At 50.0% G+C, this 13,803-nt stretch overlaps 1 long non-coding RNA gene across 1 annotated transcript; it reads right to left on the bottom strand.

The window, feature by feature from the left end:
* Window positions 1-8,428: 8,428 nt before the first annotated feature.
* Window positions 8,429-13,789, bottom strand: LOC131496298 (uncharacterized). Its single transcript, XR_009254417.1, has 4 exons — window positions 13,007-13,789; window positions 11,127-11,207; window positions 8,830-10,150; window positions 8,429-8,573 (listed from the first exon to the last, which is right to left on the bottom strand). It is a non-coding gene; the product is annotated as an uncharacterized LOC131496298 (long non-coding RNA).
* Between the last annotated feature and the right edge of the window lie 14 nt (window positions 13,790-13,803).

Here is a 13,803-nt window from a genome sequence, read left to right as displayed (position 1 = left end):
GGCCTATTTTACAGGGTTGTTGTTGATGAACTAATATGAGCAAATATCTGATTAGAAGAGCACACTATGCAAGCACAGGCCATTATCACTGCCATGACCGCTTCCCCGCTAAACCAGCTGGCCAGGGCTCCTTTCCAAAGGGTGGTAGGCACACTCATTCAGCCCACTGGCCACGCCTGCTTCCACAACCCGGTAGCATTCCCTTGTGCACGGCTCTCCAGGCCACATATGAGAGTGGGGGCATGGAGCCTCGATGGGGAGGGGGGAGTTCGGTGGGAGAGGGGTGTGGAGGGAGCAAGCGGAGAGAGTCAGGGAATGAGGGGGTAAGCACATGGCACTCCTTGGATGCCCTCGTCCTCGGTGCAGTACCAGGAAAGGGGTGCCCGCCAGCTCTGCAGAGGCCAGGGCTGAGCTCGGGGGCCCAGAGCTGCTGGCAGGAGGCCTCCCCGCTCTGACTGCAGGCTTCCTGTCCTCACAGCACCCGCTTCCTCCTAAAAAGCCTTAGGTCAAATACGCCTTACCGCCAAGACTAATCTCTTTCCAAAGCTCCCATTTGGCCCTGGAAGGAATTCACAAATTTTCCTGGCCTTATTGTGCAAATAGAGCCTTTATCCCCCATCCTTTACCTTAGAAAGCTTTCTTGACCTGAACAAAAACATTTTCATCTGCCCTGTTGAGGAAGGTAGGGAGGCGCTCCCGGGGATGGGGGACAGGGACAAACGTTCTGCTACAGCACGAAGGAGTAGCGCTTAAGGCATGAGGAACACGCTGCTCTTCACAGCGAACTGACACAAACCAGCCCTCTCTCCTGTCTGGGAGTCAGTAAATATTTGCTGAATGAATGACTGTTAACAGCATGTGATTCGGTCTCTCCTACTCTGGTTAAGTTATAAAGTCCACGCAGCCAAATCAGCATGAAACCCACTTTACGTGCTTGGGCCCCCAGGCCAAGGTGAAAACACTGTTTGAAAAGTGGATTGTCCATTTGGGACCATTCGCCCTCTGTATATTTGGTGGGGGGTCCACTTGGTTTGGTGCTAGGACCGGAGGGTTGGGCCCCTCTCCTCCCTCTGCAGTTCTCTGGTTCCCAGACAAACCGGGGTTAGGCTGCCTGTCCTTTGTGAAACGGCACTGGGACCCACAGGCAGCCCCAGTGAATGATTGCCAGGTGGAAACTCATGGCTTTCTAGCTGAGCCCAAAAATGTGCAGAGAAGAAGGGGCGATGCCTGCAGGATAGATCCTGGCCTCTTCTGGGCCCTGCTTTACTCACTGCAGGTATTTTAAGTCTCTCCCCTAATGCTGTGATTGGCATGTCTGTCCTTGGTTTTGAATTCTGCAGGGGAGTCACACACAGACGTTGGTTACTACCTGCCCACCAAGCATGCGGAGAGATTCTTGGGACGATCATTGCTGAGTAAATTGCCTAAGTGCAGCAGGGTCCACCACGGGAGCTGGGGGAGCATAGAGCAGCGACACGAGGTGGGAATAAGGGACTTGTGCATTAATCACAAAGCAATCAGTGGATGACAAGGGGCCCTGGAGCCACAGGGTTGGTCCAGCTGGACTCAGCAGAGGGAAAGGTCACACTTGCCGGGAAACTCCCATCCATCACCAAGACACCCACTTACCTGACTTCATGTGCCCAGGCCTCCTATATTCCAGCTTGGCAGAAATGCTGCACTGGCCTCACTCATCGTCCTTGACCCATAGCATCAAGGGCCATCCCAGCATCCACAAGCCCTGCCACACCTGGCCCGGGCCATGCAATCTTCCAGGCCAACGCACAGGAGGAGCTCTGACTGGTTAACCTTCAGGAAGCCAGGGACCGGGTTTGGCCTTCCTCAGCTCCTGAGGCCTGCGTACTTCTCCCAGTTATCAGGGTCTGAGGAGAGAGGGAGTAAGTGCTCACTGCTCTCCCACCAACCTACTTGTCTGACCCTCCCTGGCTTCTTCCTTCTCTGGTCAAATCTCCCCCCACCCTCCCTGCCTCAATCCCCACTGAGCAGAGAGGCCCCTGCCCGAGGGAGCTCCCGGCTCACCTGCCCCTGCTCCTCTTTGGCTGCACCCTAACCCTTGGATCGATTTGTCTCTGACATTATTTTCATTACAAGTGTGCTATGCCTTCCAGGTCATTTCCGTTTTAACGGGAGCAATGCCTTGGCCCATGTGTAACACAGGATTTTAGCAGTGGTGATGGGATTGGGGGAGGGAAAAGAGTCTTTTCTTTTTTTTTAACATTTATTTATTTTTGACAGAGAGACAGAGCATGAGTGGGGGAGGGGCAGAGAGAGAGAGAGACACAGAATCCGAAGCAGGCTCCAGGCCCCTGTCAGCACAGAGCCTGATGCAGGGCCTGAACCCATGAACCGTGAGATCATGACCTGAGTCGAAGTCAGACGCTTAACCGGCTGAGCCACCAAGGCGCACCGGGAAGGAAAAGAGTTTTCACCAGAAGGACTGTTCCATGGCTCAAATCCACAGCTCCGAATTCAGACCCTAGATTTAAATCCTGGCACAACTTCCTGGCTGTACAACCTTGGGCAAGACATTTAACCTGTCTTAGCTCATCATCAAGAACAAGAATAAACACACCCACCTTACAGATGTCAGGAGAAAATTTAAAACATATATATTTTAAGATCCTGGTTACAAGGTTGAAACGACCCTCCTTAGCGTGGTAAGGCTGGTGCCTCTGACACTGGAAAGAGGGTGAGGGGAAAGATATCAAACTGTCCTCAGCAGCTGAACCCCAGTAGGACAGGTGACTTTATTTTTTTTTTAATTTTTTTTTTAACGTTTATTTATTTTTGAGACAGAGAGAGAGAGAGAGAGCATGAACGGGGGAGGGGCAGAGAGAGAGGGAGACACAGAATCGGAAGCAGGCTTCAGGCTCTGAGCCATCAGCCCAGAGCCCGACGCAGGGCTCGAACTCACGGACTGTGAGATCATGACCTGAGCTGAAGTCGGACGCTTAACCGACTGAGCCACCCAGGCGCCCCAGGACAGGTGATTTTAAAGGCACCTGGCTCCAAATACCCACAGCACCAGGCACTGTGCTCCCCTGGAGTTCCTCCGTTACAGCCAGACCTCTGGGTAAGCATTGTTTCCCTCCTCCCCAGATCCTCTCATGACATGTGCAAGTCCCGGGGACATCAAGGTCCCTAATACTGCAATGTGAAAAGTTTAATGAGAAGATTTTGTTTGTTGATTTGTTTGTGAAAACACAGGGCACCCTGGGGCTCCAAAAGCAGGAGGAAGCACGGATTGTCCCAGTGGCGGAAGGCAAGGTGTATGCTTACCCATGACCTCGTTCCACTCCTACAACATCTCTCAGCGGTAGTTGCTGAGGACGGACAATTGCGCTAAAGGTCAAATCAAGACCCTTGTGCAAATATAAAAGTAACACATGTCAATGATTTCATTTCACTCAACAATTAATGAGGGAACTAGTAAGAGGTCACAGGTGCTCAGAGAATCCAGAGCAGATACATACATAAGCCATCAGGAAACTGCACCTAAGGCACCAAAGACGCAAACTTATCGATATCTGCAGGGCAATAATCGGTTGCATTTCCTCTGGACACAATTTGTATTTCTTCGGGCAAAATCATTTGCATTCTTATCGGTTTTCTACAGTTTTGCTCAAAGACCAAGGAAGACAAAGATAATCCAGAGGGAACCAGACAGGACAGCCAACAACAATCTTTTCTGCCCGTTCCAAAGGCTCTCACAACTTTTCCTAACATGACAATCACCCTCCTTTCATGACGGAGCAGAAAAGACAGAGATAGACATAGAGAGTGGGAAGGGGGACCCTGTCCAGGGCCAGTCGCATCTGAGGGCGGAGGAAGTCTGTGACAACGATGTCACCTCTGGGATGACTTTCGAAAACCAAGAATGAGGTCATTTTCCCCACAAAGTTCTAGGATGCCCTTCAAAGGGCAGTCCTTCATTGCAGAGCACATCCTTCATACATTCATGGCATTCGTATGTCCTCTCCTTTCTGAAACCATGGTGGTCATAGACAGTAGTTACTAGTTGTTGCTTTTTAAATGTACTCGTTTGATGAAATAAAGGCCGGAAACCCTAGGTTGAGTCTCCATCTCATAAATACAGATCCGGCTTTTGCTGTTCTTGGGGTTTGTTATTGTTTATCTTATTCATCTGTGATAGCCTAAAATCTAGGAGCCCCGATCCCATTCACAATTCTGAAATTTTGCGTTACAGGTAAAGTGGCTGAGGGCCGTGCTGAGCACCGCCTCCCAAGTCCCCCAGCCGATCAGAGTTCCCCTGGTCCTGGTGGAGGATGAGCACCTAACCTGGACGAGGCCTCCAGAGGTGAGGCTGAAGAGAGACAGGAGAAGAAAATGAGACTTACGGACTGAGTCCTGGGGATGCCAGAGGGAGGCTAAGACAGGAGAGCCAGGACCTTCTCTGGGGCGAGTCTCCAGATTATTCCATGCATTGTGCTCCATGGCTTGTGGAAAGCCTTCACCTACACGGTCCTCCCCGTCTGTGGCACAGAAGATTCTGAGGTTCATTAAAACCTGGTCTATGCTGGCACATGGACCAGAAGGGCAAGGAACAGGGCTGGGGACCACCTCCCTTCCCGAGAGCCTGCCCCAATGCCAGATGTAGGGATGTAAGCAAAGCCCAGAAGGAGAAGGGTTACGGACTTGAGAAGCCCAAGACGGATTAGATCTGAAGAATGGGAGCAGAGATTTCCCAGCAATGTTAGATAGTAACATTTGCAGCCTAGCTTTTCAACTCCTCCACATCAGGAGTTTGGTTGCCAGAGCCCTGCTTCCTCCCCCACATTTGACTATCCCACTGCTGCAAGTCAGAAACCAGCAAAGGCACTGCTTTTAAAGGCACAGGCTGCCCAACCAGAGAGCAAGACCCCTTCCCAGAGAGCATGGAGGGCACAGGCACTGGCACTGGGAGCTCCGTTACACACCAGATGGACGTCCCATCATGGCCCTAAAGGGGAAGGTGGGTGGAGTCCAATGGAGGACCTACGGGCCCCAGCATTCTAAGTATTAAGTACTATTATCCTGAGTACCTGCTTTCTGCTGGATTAACGCCAAGAAAATGAGCAGAGGGAAGGAGACAGCTCCTGATGGTTTTTTTTTTTTTTTTTTTTTTTTTTAAATTTTTTTTTCAACGTTTTTTATTTATTTTTGGGACAGAGAGAGACTGAGCATGAACGGGGGAGGGGCAGAGAGAGAGGGAGACACAGAATCGGAAACAGGCTCCAGGCTCCGAGCCATCAGCCCAGAGCCCGACGCGGGGCTCGAACTCACGGACCGTGAGATCGTGACCTGGCTGAAGTCGGACGCTTAACCGACTGCGCCACCCAGGCGCCCCTCCTGATGGTTTTTAAAGAAAAGTGCATTTAAGCTTAAAGTCAGTGTAGCAGAACAGCTGGGCTGGAAAATTGGCTGTTTAGCTCTGCAGTTGGTGTCAGGGACCCACTGGCTGAGAGACAGTAAGAGCAGCTTGCATGTGTAAAACTGCAGGTAATGAGAACTGAGACAAAGGGCCTCTAGGGAGCGGGGACTCCAGGGACAGCTCTTCCCCACTCCTATACATCAGGGGGAAGGACAGGGCCTGAGCCGGTCGCACTCCAGGCGCTGGCCAAGCTCTAGAGTTTCCATGTTCCCAGCTCTGCCTTCGAGGAATCACAACCCCAGGATCCCAGAATCTCAGATCCAGAAAGGACCAAAGATCGCACAGGAATCCTTGCTTCAGCTTCTGGGGGTCCCACTGCCCCTAGGAATGCCCACTCGTCCTCTGCCCAGCCTGCCCTGCGGCTGTCTGCAGCTGGGATGGGGAGGAAATTCTTTTTTGTGTATACTGAAACCTGTATCTCTTCTGTCACCAGCACGGTGGACATACACTGTGGCACCTTTGATGGGAATGGCCTCTCAAAGACGACCTGACTCACAAGTCAAGACGATCCAAATTCACTTGCAGGAATTTTTTTTTCTTGGCCTACCTAATGTTTTTTTTTTCTTTTTTTAATGTGTATGTATTTATTTATTTATTGAGAGAGAGCGAGAGATTCCCAAGCAGGCTCCACAGCAGCACAGAGCAGGACGCAGAGCTCAGTCTCACCACTGTGAGATCATGACCTGAGCTGAAATCAACAGTCAGATGCTCAACCGACTCAGCCATCCATCGGCCAAACGAATGTTAGAACTGCTTTTACATCCCATATCTACAATAGAGAGCTTTCCTTTAAAAATCTGGCCTGGTGGATTCTCTGGAAATATTAGAAAGGCTGGCAACAATGAGCCCGCGCTACCACATGAAAACACCCTTTGTGTAGGCCCGGCTGTCCAGACGGCTCCAGCCCCAGCACTCCCTTCTGTCCCCTGACCCGGCTGCCGTCCTGGTCTGCGACAACCGATTGGTCTCTAAAGGTATGAGTTTGAGAGGCCAGACTCTGTCCACGCTCCGGGTTTTAGCAGCGATTAGAAAGGAAGATCGCCTTGGTCTAGCGCTCATTCCCTTCCTTTATAATATAGCCTCTTCCCTTACAGAGTTCTGCTCACCCCCAGGGATCTCCTTCCTCTTGTTCTGTTATCTTCATCTAGTGACCTTCATTAACATAAAAATAACCAGAGGAGCAAAGCAATTTGTTTAACCCTCCTTTTTCCTGTGACCATGCATATAAGTCAGTGGTTCTAACAGGTGGCAGGACCACCTACCTGTACTGTACCTTCTGGGGTTTCTGGAAGGTATAATTAGTACCTTAACGACAGGGCTTGGGGGCCAGAGATGTTAAATATCCTGCTATGCAAGGGACAATCCATAAAACAAAACAGAACAGAACAAAACTTGGCCTTGTGGAATGCTTCCAATGCTGACTGAAACGGAACCCTGGCGAAGTCTTCCCTGTCCTTCATTTAGCTTCTCTGTGCTTCTGTGCGGGGGTAGTCCACTCCACTCGCCCAACACCACACTTCTCTCACAGGGCTGTTGTGGAGATCACATGACATAAAACCAAACGGATAGATGACCCAATACGAAGCACACGGCAAACGTCAGCCATGACAACCCATCTGGACAAGGGGATGGTCAGGGGCGCCTGGGTGGCTCAGTCGAGTAAGCGTCCGACTTGATTTCAGCTCAAGTCATGATCCCTGGGTCACGGGACTGAGCCCCGTGTCGGGGCTCCACACAGTGTGGAGCCTGCTTAAGATTCTCTCTCCCTCTGCCCTTCTCCCCTGCTCTCTCTCCCTCTCTCTCAAATTAGAGAAAGAAAAAAAAAAAAAAGAGTAAGCAGTGGGTACCCTGGATATCACTGCTCCCCTGAAATCCATGACATTTTGAGGAAGGCTCTAGTGGCTGGTAGCCTCAACTTTTCCTAGCTGTTCCCCTCCTCAGATGGAGAAAGGGCTTTCTCCCCCCCAGAACACAGCCTCTTGTGATGAGTACCCATCCATCACTAGCCTCTCACCTCAAAGGGATTTAGGGAAATGGCTTCTGAGGCTCAACAGTAAGGCAGAGGCTCAGAACTGGATCCCAGCCCCCACTGCTGGAAGGAAGGCTGGCCATGACTAGGGGAAACAGGAGGGAGGCTGCTCATCAAAGGGAAAAACAGCAGTTCAGTTCATTGGAACAAACCAGGAAGAAGGACCAGCAACAACTTATTACTGAGAGAATAATTTGTAACTAGGTTACAGATAGTCTGAAGAGACAGACAATGGATGGTAGAAATGGACAAAATAAAAAAAACGTTAATAGAACTCTCTTGATGGCTGATGTAGAGTAAGAGCACCAATTACCCTAAACTTCTTACTTCAGATTTCCCTTCTGCATTTTGAGGAATCTTGCAAATGATTCCTTCAGGCACCAAGAGCAAGAATATTTAAATAAAGACTTGAACCTAAGGGGTTATCCTCAGGCAGATACAATTAAGGGCAAAGGAACATTCCTCTTAGATTTACAAGTTACTGGTGCCCTCTGGTGGACAGTGCAGGTTATGTCTGTTGGTTAGAAGCCGGAGATTTGAGGCTCCTATTTGAGGAAGCCGCCTCCCCAGCTCTGATGCAAGCAAGTGGAAGAAGTCTCAGGTGCTAAGCACCTCACGTGCATTAGCTCATTTGTCCATCAGCTCTGTTTTCCAGATCAGTGAGCTGAGGCTTAGAGACATTAAGTGAACTGCCGAAGGTCACCCAGCAAGTAGCTAACTGGCAATTCTGATTCAGTGCCAAGGATTCCAGAAATCCCGATGGTTACAAGTGTTTCAAACACACACACACACACACACACACACACAGAAGAAAGTGGATGCAATTTTTGCCAAAATGCATCCCATATTTAGGTAGCAGCTTTACCCAGTTTTGAGCAGTATAAAGCTGGAGTTTCTGAGTTAAAATTTCCCAATTTAGGGCCCGGGAAGTCTCACATTTCTTTAACTTGATTCGAATGCATAGTTTATTTCCCACCAGTGACTCTTTTAAAGGTTAACAATGAAGGGAAGAGTCCCAGAGTGCGAGGAGGCAAGATGGGGTTACCCAGACCAAATGCATTCGTTAGTTATAGTTTAAACTGTAGTCAAAACCTCCTGGGTTGGGGCGCCTGGGTGGCGCAGTCGGTTAAGCGTCCGACTTCAGCCAGGTCACGATCTCACGGTCCGTGAGTTCGAGCACCGCGTCAGGCTCTGGGCTGATGGCTCAGAGCCTGCAGCCTGTTTCCGATTCTGTGTCTCCCTCTCTCTCTGTCCCTCCCCCGTTCATGCTCTGTCTCTCTGTCCCAAAAATAAATAAACGTTGAAAAAAAAAAATTTAAAAAAAAAAAAAAAAACAAAAAAAAAAAACCTCCTGGGTTTGCACGTAAGATTTTACATGCGTGTATATCCTTTCTCTCAAGAGGCGATCCAGAGCACCCACCCCTTGACCCCAAGCAAGTTACGAACTACGACTCTATGAACTGTTTCATGGTAAACATCCCCCTGCCTGCATCCATATACTCTTTTGCTTTCCTCTGTTTTTTTAAGCCTTAAAGGATACCTGGGTGGCTTAGTCGGTTAAGTGTCTGACTTCGGCTCATGATCTCATAGTTCATGAGTTCGAGCCCCTCATCAGGCTCTATGCTGACAGCTCAGAGCCTGGAGCCTGCTTCAGATTCTGTGTCTCCCTTTCTCTCTGCCCCTCCCCTGCTCACACTATCTCAAAAATAAATAGATGATTGATAGATACCTGGCTTTCCCCCAAGGAACCTTGGCAGTCATTTCTTCAAACCCCATGCACCTTCAGTAGAGAAGACGGGCCTCCCTGACCGCATCCAGACTACTATCCCTCCACACAGAAATCTCTGCTCTTTTGAGACTTTATAGTGCCATCTGCTTACCTTCCAGATATTTTGCTCACTCATTATTGATTTTGGGTTCCCACAATCCTGCCAACATCCTGGGTGATATCGATGCCACAGGAATGACCCATCCAACACCCCCAGCCTCACAGGACCCTTCCTCATTGACCAACTCAACATCAAAAAACTCCTCTTCCATGATGCTTGAACTGCTCACTCCATGCCACGCCTGGGACCTACCCTCACCTGGGATTGCCCACCTTTGTGCCAGTCCGCTCAGACTAAGTCAGTAGTACACCCCCCAAGTCTTGTTTCTCTGCCCACTGCAGGACAGCCGCAGCTCTGCTCCCTGTTCTCGTCGATCTTGGAGCCAGACTACAGGGCAGCCTTCATTCTGGGGTGCACTAGCCTCATGCTGAGGGAAGAAGCCCTGACTGACCCTCGCAATGTCCCCCGAACCTCTGCTCAGAAGCAGTACACTTCATTCCCGCTGACATTTCATGGACAGGCCTGGTGCCACCAGGGCACGGAGCACTACCCACCCTCTCTGGAGCGTGGTGGAGAGAAGTGGCAGATGATTTGATGACACCATCTATCACAATCTTGGAAGTCTTGATTAGAACATCGGTCTAGGGGTGCCTGGGTGGCCCGGTCGGTTAAGTGTCCGACTTCGGCTCAGGTCATGATCTCGCGGTTCGTGAGTTTGAGCCCCGCGTTAGGCTCTGTGCTGACAGCTCGGAGTCTGGAGCCTGCTTCCGATTCTATGCCTTCTTTTCTCTCTGCTTCTCCCCTGCTCACGCTCTGCCTGTCTCTTTCTCAAAAATAAACCTTAAAAAATAAAAAAGAACATCAGTCTATCTCGGAACACAGCGGCCTGTCGTTCCTGCTCTCAGTCCACTCCTACCATACCATCTTTCAACTTCGTTCAGCCTGTCCATTTCCTATCAGCCCCTCCCAGAAATAATGATGATAGATAACATTTATTGAACACTTCATAGGTGCTGACTTAACATCTATTATCCCATGACGAAGCTGAGACTTAGAGAAGTCAAATAACAACTTGTCTTCACTTTCTCCTTCCTATCTTCGAGGGTAGAAACATCAACTGTTAGGGGAACGGGAGAACCAGGGAGAACTGAGAGCCCAGGCTGGGGACGTGAATGCGTCGTAACAGCAATCTGCAAGTTGTACAATTTTTCTCCTGAAGTGCTCAGCGTCTGGGCTTACTGGCTCTCAGCCAGAGGTAATTCTCTCCTCAAGTGACACGTGGCAGTGCCTGCGGACAGTTTTTCTTGGGGAAGGGGCACTACTGGCATCTAGTGAATAGAGGCCAGGGATGCTACAATGCCCAGGACACCGGTCCCCACAACAGAAAATCTCCCAGTTCCAAATGTCCATCGTGCTAAGGCTGAGGAGCCCTGGTCCGGAGACCCGCTAGTGTCAGGCAATCACCTAGCAAGTTTCTCTAGTCTGTTCTCTCCTCTTCCCCAGACTTCCTGCTTCGGACTTCCTCCATTCTCTTCAAACCCTTCCGCCAACTGCCTCCCCCGCGGGACTGCGCTCTCCTTCCCTGCTTTCAACCACACTAAACTTTCCAGTCTGCCAGATACCATGAGCTCCAAGGCCCTTGCCTGTTTGCTCTTACTTCGATGCTCCCCCATCTCCCAACCCCCGTCCTTCCCTGAGCTCTCGGCTTCTCGACTCTTCAAGGAGGCTGTTCCTGAACTCTCGACTAGATCAGGCCCCTCTTCTGTATTTCCCACAGCAGCACGTGTGCCCCCAACAGAACACGCGCGACACTAACCCTATGTGTTGCCTAGCCCGTTTCCTGAAGCCACGAGAGCAAGGACCACGTTCCTCAGTTTCAGCACAGCGTCCCCGGGACCTACAAAGTACAAGATAAGTGACAGGTGCTTAGTATTTACAGCCCAGGTGTCTCCATTTTCCTTTGGATCTCTCATACGCACAAAGTCAACACGTCCAAAACTCATCACTTTTTCCTACCTCACCACCACCACAAACCTACCCTTTTACCATATTCTTGATCTCCGTGAGTGGCACCGCCATCCACCAACTGCCCAAGCCATCCCTGACTCCTCCCTTTTTCCCCTCACAGCCCCAGGCATTCATTCAGGAAGTGCGTCCCTTCGTCCCTTCCGCCTGGGTTTCCATCAACTCCCCATACTTCTTCTTTTGGGCTTTTGTCTCAGACACAATAGTTTTAACCACTGACTCGATTCTGTCAGTTAGGTTCATTCCCTCAGACAGGTTACTTACTTCCTCTAAGCCTTAAATACCCGATGGGACTAGTAAATGCCCAGTCAGCACCCACTAAACGCTCAGTAAGTGCTATCTACTGTTCTTCTTGCCAGGTCCACTGCCATCACTCTAGGAACATTGTTTCCAGCCCAGGTTGCTGCCAGGACCTGTTATCCCTGCTTCTGGCCGGCACTTCAGTCTATTCTCAACAATGTACCCAAAGCTCCCCAAAATGCAAATGAGAGGTCACACTCCCACTTAAAATCCTTAAACGGCTCTCCACTGCCTTCAGGATAAGGTTCAACCTTCCTGGCTTGGCATAGCCCACCCGCATCACACCCCAGGGCCGTCTCTCGGCACTTCTCCCATCACACCCTTGGCTCCGGTCACATGGAACCACCAAAGCCACTTCCTCCACTGCCGCTGCCTGGCCCGTGTGCAAACTGCCCCCATCCCTACCTCCAGCGCAGACCGCAGGCAACTGAGGGAGCTTCCTGATTCACTGTGCTATTCCCAGTGCCAAGCAGGATCTGGCTCAGATTAACATCAAATAAGTATTTATTGACCGAATTGAACTCCCATGCTTTATTTTGAAGAGGAAACAAAGCAAAAAGAAAGTATTAACCACATGAGTTCAGGGTTGGGAAGGTATGTAGTGAGATTATCCCTACATCCCCAAACCCATAATGACCTGCAATCTTTCTAATAGCACTGATTTTTGTATACCTTTAGAGCGTGGAGTTGTGCAAAGTCTAGCAAACGGGGGTGCCTGCGTGGCTCAGTCAGTTATGCATCTGCCTTGATCTCAGCTCAGGTCGTGATCTCACGGCTCTCGAGTTGGAGGCCCCCATCGGGTTCTACACTGATGACACAAGAACCTGCTTTGGATGCGGTGTCTCCTTCTCTGCCCCTCCCCCACTTATGCTCTCTTTCTCCAAAAAATAAACTTAAAAAAAAATTCTAGCCATCAAGCACCAACTAGGCATTTGTCTGCGAATGGCAATTTGAATCAGTGACTAGTTTCAGCTCGCCTTACTCTAGCCCCAGACTACATTCAACAATGATTCAGCTTGCAGCACCAGGTTAAGTAGGATGCAAAAATCCAGGAAACAAAACATGTTATGCAGTTGGAATCCATGCAAAGTACCTTAAAGGGGTCACAAAACGTGGAAAGGGTTGTGGACATGGAAACTGGCTTCATCCTTGGTCCTAATGCTCCTCCTCCTTTTTTTTTCATTTTTAAATGCTATCCCCAGTATTTCCAGTATCACCCCACACTCCCAGGAGCTCATACAGGTACATATTACATAACTCTAGATAAGACAGCCTACGAAGTGTGTCCCCAACAGCTGTGCAGCATACACCAATCCGTGTCTGTTTTGCAGTGGCCCTGAGCTCAGGACAACTGACCCGAGTTTCACTCACCTTCATGGTCCCAGATGGGAGGACAGGACCTTCTGAGAACGTGGGCTAGCAAGCTCTCTGGTGGACAGGTTGTCTTGATATCCCTCAAAAGAACAGAACAGGAGGGCCACAGACCAGTGGTTTCAATGAAGCTACTGAAAATGAACGTAAAATGTGCTTTTTTATAAGAATTTCCTAAGTTTCGTTAGCTTTTCAAGGAGGGCTAGAATCCCCCCAATCTAAAAACCTCAGCAAACGTCAGGCATGGAAGTGATAAATTAATGTGTACTCTGTGGCAAACCCTCACTACCTCTTGAACTAGCCCCAATCCGAAACACAAAATAGAAGCCTGCACCTAGCATGTCTCCGTCAACTCAGGAGAGGCAAATCTGTCACCTCACCATTTGAAATCTCTCCAGTAGCAACAACGGACAAGGCGATATAGTCGTGGGCTCAGAAGAGTTAGGTACAGACTGGTGCCTAGAAGGAAGGCTTGTCTCAAATCACCCTAGACATGCAGGTATGATACATTCTCTAATTCTCAAGGGCTATAGTTGGGGAAATTCCACTTGACCTAACTAGCTCAATGTTCAAAGCGACTCTGCAAAATCTTTTCAGTTTCAGAAGAGAAACTGAAGGACTGGGGCGCCTGGGTGGCTCAGTCAGTTGGACGTCCGACTTCGGCTCAGGTCATGATCTCGCGGTCTGTGAGTTCGAGCCCCGCGTCGGGCTCTGTGCGGACAGCTCAGAGCCTGGAGCCTGTTTCGGATTCCGTGTCTCCCTCTCTCTCTCTGACCCTCCCCCGTTCATGCTCTCTC

This window comes from Neofelis nebulosa, chromosome 15 (genome assembly GCF_028018385.1).
Source record: "Neofelis nebulosa isolate mNeoNeb1 chromosome 15, mNeoNeb1.pri, whole genome shotgun sequence".
Lineage (NCBI taxonomy): Eukaryota > Metazoa > Chordata > Mammalia > Carnivora > Felidae > Neofelis > Neofelis nebulosa.
The sequence above is the reverse complement of the archived record's forward strand: the minus strand, read 5'-3'. Positions and strand labels throughout refer to the sequence as shown.